Consider the following 11159-nt stretch of genomic DNA (forward strand, 5'->3'; position numbering starts at 1 on the left):
TTCAACCTTGTGTTATCAACATGATCATTTCCTATGCCTTATTGATCTTACTTCATGTGTTACTGAAACTTGAATGTGAGACCTGCACCGGCTGCAGCTGTATCTACCTAACATATCACCTATCAATCCTGAGTACAATTGTGGCAGTGTGTGGTACTGCTCCAGGGCAGATTACCTTGTGTTAGAAGTACCAGTTGTGTGTTTAGCACTCATTTATGGGATTCTTACAACAATCTGGTATGTTTTCAAAAACATCTATATCAATCATAAGAATCTTAGTTCTTACATGACCTGGGCTCCAGATAAGGGCCGTATTGGCGTATGTACGGATATAAAATATGCACGATACGGTAGGAAATAATTTAGAAAACGTAGCACATACGTACCACAGCAATGCTGTACGGTCTTAGAATCATTTACAGACGTATTTATCTGAAAAAATATTGTTTTATTGTTTATTGACCTGTTTACGCAATGTTGTGGTGCATAAAACGAAACACAAGATTACTGATCCGCCATTAAATTCCATTCAGTACTCAAAATGTACTCTTAAGTTTTTCCAGTACTCCTATATTGAAAAAATAAGGAGTACGTACTCCTGCTGTTGAAAAATTATCTGGAGCCCTGATGACATAAAGTTATCATAATACTGCTACAATTCTATAAATATCAGGGGCAGTGGTAGAGGTTAAAACATTCACTCGTCACGCTGAAGACCCCGGGTTTGATTCCCCACATGGGTTCAATGTGTGAAGCCCATTTCTGGTGTCTTCTGCCATGATATTGCTTCTGTCATGAGAAAGTGGCGTAAAACCATATTCACTTGCTGTTTCAGTATGAATAAATTCACCTGAAGATGAGAACCAAAATTACAACAGTCTGGGACATTAACCACTAATCCAAAGCCCAAGTCAAGCCGAATTCTTCAGCAAGTTCTGTAAATAATAGTCTAACAATAATAGATAGCATCAAAACCTACCAATAATAGCACATAGCTAAGTTCAGGCGAGTAGACTAAATAGTCTTTGGCAAGTTCTACAAAACTGGTGTAGGTCTCTTGCACACTTCTTTATGAGAGCAGGTTGAACATTTGTACAGGTAAAAAGGTTACCTGGCCGAATAGGTATTCAGACAAGAATCTGTCAATTCCACAGTGGGTATATCTTACTGCTGTATCACTTTCCATCAGTACACCTTGCACAAAGACAGTGCAATTACTGCGTTCACACCTATACGTTACACCTAGGTATTTACTGATGCTGCAACTGAGAAAGGTTAGAGAGTGTTTCACTGCCAGGTCACGCTGACCTGGTACTGTCAACATTAACTAACTTCAAGGGTGTGGCAGCAGCCCTCGGCCTCCCAAAGCACGTTAGAGATTCTAAACCTCCCAGAATAAACTCTGCAGGGTTTTAAATAACACATAATATCTTATGCATTGTTGGTGAACATTTTAACTCGCATCAAACATGATCAGTGAAAACAGAAACTACAATCATCTTAATGAACATGTGTGCCCCAGATAACAGAATCCATAAATGTGAACTTGGATAGATCGGTTGTGACTCATTTGGACAACAGACACTAAAATAGGAAGAGGCTTTTTCAGTCACCAGATCTTCTGATATTGGGACACAAGAAAATTTTCAAAACAAAACTGGCACAAAAACACAAACATTTTATCTAGCAAGAACTATTCTGCAACCCTGGGTTGATCAACATGATCAACAAACGCTATTATTTTCATTGGTCTGCAACGAAAGTGCACTATACATAATTTCCGAAAACGTGATTTTGTCCTTATATCATCCACAATCTATATTCAATCAATCTGTCCATTAGTAGGATTGTATGCAAAAATTGTATTAAATCTGTCATGACTATTGAATATAAACAAACTCTGGAAATTTCAATCTGTCCACCAGTCTAACCATCCAGTGCCTGAAAGAATGTTGGCATGTTCCCAAATCTGGGTGAGATCTGAACAGTTGCCAGAAATGTACCTTGAGCTAGATTCCAGAAAGTCCATGTTATACCTCCGGTCTTATTGATATCTCCTGGCAGGGTAATAAATCCATTGGGCGTCATTGGGACATTATCTTTGGTCAATACCCTGCTTGACAGTGGAATTCATGAATTTCTTACTTTCAACATTTACATGATTTGGGTAATGACAACAGTGAACATGGTGATTGAAAACTGTTTTACATAATTATTCCAGTAATATCACCAGGTTTACCAAGAAATGTTCTGGGACTGACATTTGGCCCATAGTCTGCAGCAAATTTCATTAAAAAATCCCAAATAGGAAATATATGTTTCACAATTCATGTTACATCCAATTTTATTGATATTTCAATGACAGCACCAATAAAATTGTAAACGGCAACAACCATATTGCACTACTGACTAGACAAAAACAGGTTGCACCTGCTGTTCAACATACTGACTGACTGAGTTTGGTTTTACGCCGCTTTTAGCAATATTCCAGCAATATCACGGCGGGGGACACCAGAAATGGGCTTCACTCATTGTACCCATGTGGGGATTGAACCGGGTCTTCGGCGTGACGAGACAACGCTTTAACCACTAGACTACCCCACCGCCCCTGCTCAACATACAGTTACACATAATGTTTGACACATATAGTGATCTCCATGTGGCCTTTTCATTGTAAAGAGTAGTGTTGGGAATTGGCTAAAATCTCATAATTGATGATTGGTTCATTACAACCGATCAATCATCGAAAATAATTGGTTAGCATCATTCATGAAATTTTCCTGGTTATTTTTGTTTGCACAAAACCATATATTTATTTGGGGTTTTCTTTGTGCAAATTACACATCTTTAAAGGATGACTAGTATGTAAGGAACATAGAACATAAATTTCTTGGGGTCTTTAAGATAAATTCAATCATGACTTGGAACGAGCTTGTAGTGCTCATGAAATGTATCTGACAAAACCAACCGTGTCAAAAATATTGTTAATGCAAAAAGTGTTCCAGAATTGTTTGTGTTCGATTATGAGAAAACATGAGCGATTGCTTGGTCGTCTAGTCACTGCGACCAATCTTCGATTATTTCAATTAATCACTAGTAAACAGTGAGTGAGTGAGTTTAGTTTTACGCTGCTTTTAGCCATATTCAGCAATATCACGGCGGGGAACACCAGAAATGGGCTTCACACATTGTACCCATGTGGGGAATCAAACCCGGGTCTTCGGCATGACGAGACCGAACGCTTTAACCACTAGGCTACCCAACCGCCCCCACTGTAAACAGTAGTAAACAGTGGCAGGACGTCTGCTGACAATAGTAAACAGGGATATATGAGCGAGTTTAGTTTTAAGCCATTATTATCAATATTCCAGCAATATCACGGCAGGGGACACCAGAAATGGGATTTAGACATTGTGTGCATGTTAGGAATTAAACCCAGGTCTTTGGCATGACAATCGAAGCCTTAACCACTAGGCTACCCCACTGCCCCCAGAGGGATTTAATACAATTCAAAGAACTGATATTCTGAAGACGCTGTGTCCGAAGGAAGTGAACACAAAGAAAACTCCTGCATGGTGCTTTTATCACAGAAGACGGACATATTGTTGTCGTCGGAATGGTATAATATTCTGTGATAACTTCACATGGAGTTCTCGCACTGTGGTCCACCATGCACATTGGAGAACATACACGTGCCCAGAGCGCGAAATAGCCACTGACCTGCTAGCCCGTAGTTAGTACAAATCCAGTCGGGTCAGTAAATCTCCACAGTCACTGGCACGACTGGCTGGTGAATTTTCATGGGTGCATTTTGTAAATATATCACTCTCTCCAACTTGTTAAGTTATAACACTTTTAAATGCAAGGTTATGGCCTGATAAAAATGTTTGCCATATTAGCAGATTAATGATGAGACATGTGTCATACCGACAATATCTTATCCTCATCTATTTTTGTAATTTCTTTGAGTGGCATTTTAGAAGTTGGGAAGTACAATATAGAACTTCTTTTTATTCGTGAGTGCGACGTTCGATACAGATTCTTGTACCGTTGTCAAGCATAATGGAACATGAAGAAGGGGAAGTATATATATACTGGATGTAACAATGTAACAAAGAAGCCAATGATGTACAAGTAATAATGAGATGTTTATACAGTAGAGTTTACACATAAGATGCACTCGTCCACCAAGCCCAATCTACTGTATAAACTCTGCTGTATAAACATCTCATTATTATTTGTACAAGGTAACATCATTGGCTTCCACGCCTGTCCTTTGTCTACTCTCTGGCTTCATCAGCTTTCTGCCTAGCCAATTATGTTAATTATGTTGTTTTCTTTGTTACATTGTTACATCCGGTATATATATACTTCCCCCTTCTTCATGTTCCATTCTGGGAAGAGTTTCATAGTCCTTAAAATTATTTCAAGGGGCAAGTTTCAAGAACACATAAAGCATGTGGGGAAAAACTTTGAAATCGGAAGATATTGGAAGTTCTATACCCCTTGGAAATGCCTTGAAGTGGGACCTCTCTGGCAGTTGTAAACCCCCTCAAAATATCTTAAAATGGGAATTTCTGGAAACTCTAAACCCTTTGGACTGATTGACTGAGTTTAGTTTTACGCCGCTTTTAGCAATATTCCAGCAATATCACGGCGGGGGACACCAGAAATGGGCTTAACACATTGTGCCCATGTGGGGAATCGAACCCGGGTCTTCGGCGTGACTAGCCAAAGCTTTAACCACTAGGCTACCCCACCGCCCCCAAACCCTTTGGAAATAATTTGAAGTGAGTAGACACCATGTCCATGATAATCTTGTTATTATATATATATGTTAACCTTTGCAGGGCTTTGATTCTGGAAGTACTGTACATTCACTTTCTCTCCCACAGTAAGGATTGGGAAGTGACTTGGTGGTGGAAAATCAGATATTGCAACATATTCAGGAAGTCTGGGTTTTTCATGTCATGTGTTGAAGGCAGAGGTAATTTATTGACAAGAAGTGGGGATTATTAATTCAAAATAGTTCTCCAAAATGTTCTAAACATAACCACATTACCACAAGGGTTGGTAAGTAAACTGTCATGGTGGTGGGAATAATAAGATATTGAAATATAGATCAGGAAGTTTTTCATGTTATGTGTTGAATGCAGAGGTAAATTTGGACAGAAGAAGTTTATTCAATTCAAAACAGTTCTACAAAATGTTCTAAACATCACCTTTTATATGACCAACTGTGCGAGTGAATGTCTCGACCGGCCATTGTCTTGGGTCTAGGGTCACATTATCAACAAAGCAATTAATTCTTTAAAAATATTCTAATATGAAAACGAATACGTAATCTATCTTAAAATAATTTCTGAAACGAAAGGAGCAATCGGTATATATGGTTGTGTCTGTACTCATTTCAGATCTAATCAAGTGGCTGTAAGCTGTAACGGTCTTGTGCAGTCGTCACCACTGAAAACTGAAAAAAAGATGGCCCGTTTCGTTTGAGGGCATATTCTAAAACAAAATCGGATTATCGTGAAGTGTGGTTGAAGTAAAGTAACAATAAATCATCACGTTAATCCTTAAAAGATTAGTGATTATAACTCACCTAACGATAACAGTTCCTTATGACACAATATGGACTGACCTCCTGTTTCTATTTATAAACACAAACGTGATCTCGCTCTCGCGAGAATATTACATAATTGCGCATTTATGATCGAACGGGTAAAAATACAAATATTGCAGTAGGTCTAAATAGAACATGAACAATTGTTTGTCTTAATTAAGTTTTATTAAGTACTTATATTCATTTCGTATCACGGGTTTCCATGGCTACAAACAACGCGGGGCGGGCTCGACTGGATTCACTTATCACATGCGCAAGAAATAGTGCGATCTAGCTTTTACATACTTACGGCCGTCCTAAAATATTCTTACCCAGTCCTTGACCCATTATTGTTACACGTGACATACGATGATGGTGCTCGCTATCTAACCTCACTTATCAGTTATCAACCTAACTTGATTATTTTTGCGAAGCTCACGTTTTTCACAATACAAAAAGGTGAAACCTACAGTTAGATGCAAGCGTTAGTGCACTAGCTATAGTCTGTTTGCAGAGAAAACGTACCGATGAATGTCACTTTAAACCAAAAAGTAAAACAAATAAAATGAAATTAAGACTGCGAATCCTCATGATTTTTACCTTGCCAATTGAACATTTAAATCTCAGAATTTTATTCGACTTAGGATAAAAGTTGTTTAACAAACGAACAAAAACTCCCTGATACACCCTCGATTATGTGAACAACGTGATGTAGTGGAGATACACTGCACTGGATAATCGATTCCATCCACATGTGATTAAGAAGTAAGATAAAATGTCTTGACAATTTAACCAAGAAGTGTAACATATAGAAGAAATAAAAAGACACCTGCATTTGCATGAAAAATGGCGGCGATAACGTGATTAAGAAGGCGGAACAAATGTCTCGTATAATATTTAACCATATAACTACTGAAAATGAAGACACAACTAAGAGAACTTCATTGTTTCGTTAGAAGGAATAACATGCATCGCTGAAAGGATGAAAAAAGACTTGTCGCAATTCGTGCTTTGTACAAAATTGATGACATGTGTACAAAACTGATGCCTCGCCACCACCGAATGGTCGACCTTTATACAGGAGAAAATGTTAGAAAAGTAAAATCAACAATAAAAAAGAGTTTATAATGTTGATAATGTTATGCCCATTGCATGAGCCTCTTTGTATCGTGACCGGCAGTAACGAAACAAGAATCTGCATCGAAGCGTCTCACTCACGAAATAAGTTGTTCTCCATAACGTTTGTCTATTGCAAAAGTACGCAGAACTGTTTCAAAGATTTCCAACAACATCGTCGGTCGGTACAAGTAGGAGATTTTACGTCCGCCTCGATTTGGGCCGTTTTCGGGAACCTGAAACAGGGTATAAGGTGTAACTGTACATAACTGAATCCGGGTGTTCCCTGACATCAGGAATGTATATACTGTTAAAAAAAAGTTCTTTTACATAGGTAAGTAAAGCAACAGTGTTTAAGGCTGCAAAGATACCTCACTAGACTGGGTGCAGGGTCATAAAGCAAGGGATAATTGAGAACATTTGTGTTGAAAGTAAACCAGTACCATTTTAACGTCAACATTCGAACGGCGATTTAAGCACATCGCCAAAACGCACCTCTCAAGAACTGCAAGTGCAGTTGTGTTTTCTTCACTTACCCATGCTGTTAGCCTCTTTGAGTGACTACAACATGCCATTAATCGAAGCCATGTGACAGATCGCATTGTGACAGAGTATGGTGTTAAACATGGTGAGGATGTCGGAAGCTCAACGTCAAAATGCTATTGGCTGTCTGGAAGCAGTAGCGACACAACAAGATGTTGCCAACAACTTTGGTGTTTCCAGACAAACCATTTCAACCTCTGGCGGCGTTACAATGCCAATGTCCGCGACAAGTCAAGGTCAGGTCGACCTCGGGTCACAACTGCTGCAGAGGACAGCTTCATACAACTGCGTCATTTGCGTGATCGAACCTCAGCGCTAGCAACACAGCTACAGCCATTCCTGGACTACGCAGGATCTCGGACCAAACTGTTAGAAACAGGCTAAGAGAGGCCGGACTTTCAGTCAGAAGACCTCTCCAGCGTTACGTCCTAACCCCACGTCATGAAGCAGAGCGTCTTCAGTGATGTAGATTGAGGCACCGATGGACCAGGCATCAGTGGAGGGAGATATCGTTCACAGACGAACCCACTTACCTGCTGCAACGTGCTGATCGTCGAAGGCGTGTTTTTCGACGTCGTGGGGAATGCTACGCCGCCAACTGTGTCCAGCAGGCTGATCGTTTTGGAGGTGAAGCGTTATGGTGTGGGCAGGCATCGGTTTTGATGGAAGTACAGACCTTGTTCCGAGGAAGGCAATCTTCTGGTGTGAGTGGTGTGCGCTATCGTGATGAGATTCTCCAACGTCACGTCACGTCATGCCTCTCATTAACTGTCATGACGGGGTGTTTCATTATGGAAACGCCAGACCACACATAGCCATTGTTTATTCGTGAAACCAACGTAGCTGTTCTGCCTTGGCCTGTTCATACCCCGGATTTGTCACCTATTGAGCATTTATGGGATGTCCTTGACCGACGTGTTCGTGAACGACTTGTTGCACCTCAGAAGCTTCAACTTCGATGTCTTATTGCTTCGATGCATCATCGTCGTGAGGCAGTCATTCAGGCACGCGGTGGTCACAGACGGTACTAACCCCCTCCTCCTTCTGAGACATGTGAACCGTGGACATTTTGAAAGACCATCAAACTTGTGATTCATTTGTAAGCATGGATATCTTACCTTTCAAAGTACTGGAATATACCAATGTAAGCATGCATGTTGTTGTTTGTATGTTCACTTTAACACCGATGTGAAAGAACTTATTTAACAGTATATTTCGCAGCTGTTAAGCCACAAATTCATACCACGTACAAACTCTCTCGGCATCAATCCAATATACGAGGCATCCATTTTTGGCAGTGTGTGTATTAAACGTCTCCATCACCGACCAGCACAGGAGATACTTTCGTAACAAAAGGGAAGAAATCGATTTTGATTTGATGAGAAACAACACTTCAAGTTTGAAAGCACTGACATTTGGATAAGCATTTTCCTTGCGGGAACAAGATTTGTTTGAAATAGACTATAATTTAGTCCAGTTTACTTAAAGAGCTATCTGCGGTAGTAGGGTATGTACCCCTACCCTCTAGGTAACCTGGATGTCATTTATCTCGGCATCCCACTCTAGAATCACATCAGTGTACACAACTAAATATATGAAACCAAAAAAACTGGCATTTCGACACAGAATGCTAATATGCATATTCAGGGCTAAATACGTTTTTATTTGTGACTCATTGCAAGAAAAAAAAGAAAACTAAATTTCAACATTGCAATATTTGCATCCGCGTACCAGATATACACTCTTCAAAAAAAGAGAAGAAACGCATAGGTATTTTAGAGAATATTGGACTCATGTAGCTGCAGCAAAAACAACACAAATACATGTATACTACTATTATTTCTTTCCAACACGTCATCTTTGTGTGATTGTAAACAGCCTCAACGCAAAAACGCGGTAATTGTAACTTTTCCTCTTGTTTTAGAAGCGTTTGAAGAAATATTCGCCAAAACGTCACCAAGAATACATACAAAGCAAAATGCACGTGCAAATAAGCTTAAAAGCATGCAGTATCGATCACTATGAAAAGGCAAACATTGTTTTTAATTTTGTCATTCGTCTTTTGCCTAGAAAGAGGAAATCATGCTACGACTGGGTGCCGCCAATCGAAACATTGCCATGGGCAGCCTTGAAGCTGGGGAGTCACAGTCTGCAGTTGCCCGACATTTCAACGTTCATCAGAGCACCATATATCTCGCCTTAGAGATTGTTTCCTGGAGACCAATTCCGCCTAAGATCGCCCGAGAAGTGCTCGTCCAAGAGTTACCATCCAAGCCCTGGACCGCTACAATCACCAGAGACCAATCACCGCCGACAGTGCGAAGGCGTTTGAGGCAGAGAAACGTCAGATGTCGCAGGCCTTACCGGGGTCCTATCCTCACTGTTCGACATCGTCGTGCTCGTCTCCAGTGGGCAACACATAATCGGAATCGGGGTCACCGGGAGTGGCGAACTGTAGTCTTCTGCGATGAAAGCCGATATTGCGTCTCGACGGCTGAGTGTGAGTGTGGCGACGACGCGGGGAGCGTTTTGCAGATGCTTGTGACCTGGAAAGAGACTCGTGGGGAGGTCCGAGCATAATGGTGTGGGGTGCTATTGCTCTCAGTCACAGACTAGGCCCTTTGGTGTTCCAGAATATTGGTCCTGGTAGAGGAAATGGTGTAACATCTGCCCGCTACATTGATCAAGCGCTGACTCTTCGTCGTGCCACATTTTGGTCGTCATGTAAACCACGTTTCGAATTCCAGCGTGACAACGTGCGTGCCCATACTGCCAGAGCAACTAGAGACTTTCTCCGTCAACACGGCATACAAACTCTTCAATGGCCTGCCCTCAGTCCAGACTTAACCCCGATAGAACACTTGTGGGCGAGATTCAGAGGAGGCTAAATTATGTGCGACCATGGCCGACAACTGCAGCTGAACTCTCTCAGGCGTATCACCGAGTATGGGCGCAAGTTCCTATGGCCTTCATCAACCGACTCATCCACTCCATGTACAGACGATGCAACGCTGTTGTCAACGCCCAAGGAGGCCATACACGTTATTGACTTTCGGATCGCACTGTCGCGCCACCTGTCGTCAGTTTGACTTGTCATTGTTTGAAATTCGTCTTTAAGTATTTATTATCAACCATGTCAATTTTGAAATCTTTCCGACAATTATTATGTTATTTACATGTGTTTGAATTAAACTGATTACAAATTTCAAAAAGGGAGTGACGTTTTCTTTGCTGTTGAGTGTACTTTCCGTGATATGTTCGTGCACAAACGAGACCGCCATTGGTTCCTTCATGACCTGATAAAACCCACTAGATCTCTCAGGTCCACAAATAAATGTGCTTTAAAGAAACATGTGCTCTTGGAAATTGTCGCAAATATATCATTTTGTCATTATTGTAGGCGCTATTGTGTCAGAATACTTGAACCCCGTTAAAACACACACACACACAAAAATAAAATAAAATAAACACACAAATTTGCCCTTGTGCCCAAAGACATGCTTGTCTTCCACAGCACATACATATTGAAACAGCAAGGAATTTTGTACGTACCGAGACTGACCACAGCGCGAGAGTTTCTGGGCAAATGGATTTCCAGAGATAAACTACGACACGTTGTCACCTGCAATGTATAGGTGCATAAATGAGACAATTACTGGTTCTCCCATTTTTGACCAAATCAATAAGCCTGCATGATCTCTCAAATCTACAAATTGATGTGCTGTAAAGTAAAATGCATTTTGCAAATAGTTCACCTTTTCTACACTATTGTAAGCGCTATAAGTATACTCAAATCAGGATTTCCGCACCATAGAAATGGATTGAACGATAAAGCTATCCTAATTCAAGAAGCCCGTATACGGTGTCTCGCAACCGATATTTTGTTATACCCATTATA

General features: G+C 40.6%; 1 protein-coding gene across 1 annotated transcript in view; it reads right to left on the reverse strand.

Moving 5' to 3' along the window:
- Positions 1-5679, reverse strand: part of LOC124256399 (dnaJ homolog subfamily B member 6-like) — a 76907-nt gene extending 71228 nt beyond the window's left edge. Inside the window, exon 1 of the mRNA XM_046690405.1 lies at positions 5603-5679. The gene's annotated coding sequence lies outside the window, so the exon portion shown is untranslated. The remainder of the gene's footprint in view (positions 1-5602) is intronic.
- Between the last annotated feature and the right edge of the window lie 5480 nt (positions 5680-11159).

Source organism: Haliotis rubra, unplaced genomic scaffold (assembly GCF_003918875.1).
Source record: "Haliotis rubra isolate DU_JTF1 unplaced genomic scaffold, ASM391887v1 Scf627, whole genome shotgun sequence".
NCBI classification, from domain to species: domain Eukaryota; kingdom Metazoa; phylum Mollusca; class Gastropoda; order Lepetellida; family Haliotidae; genus Haliotis; species Haliotis rubra.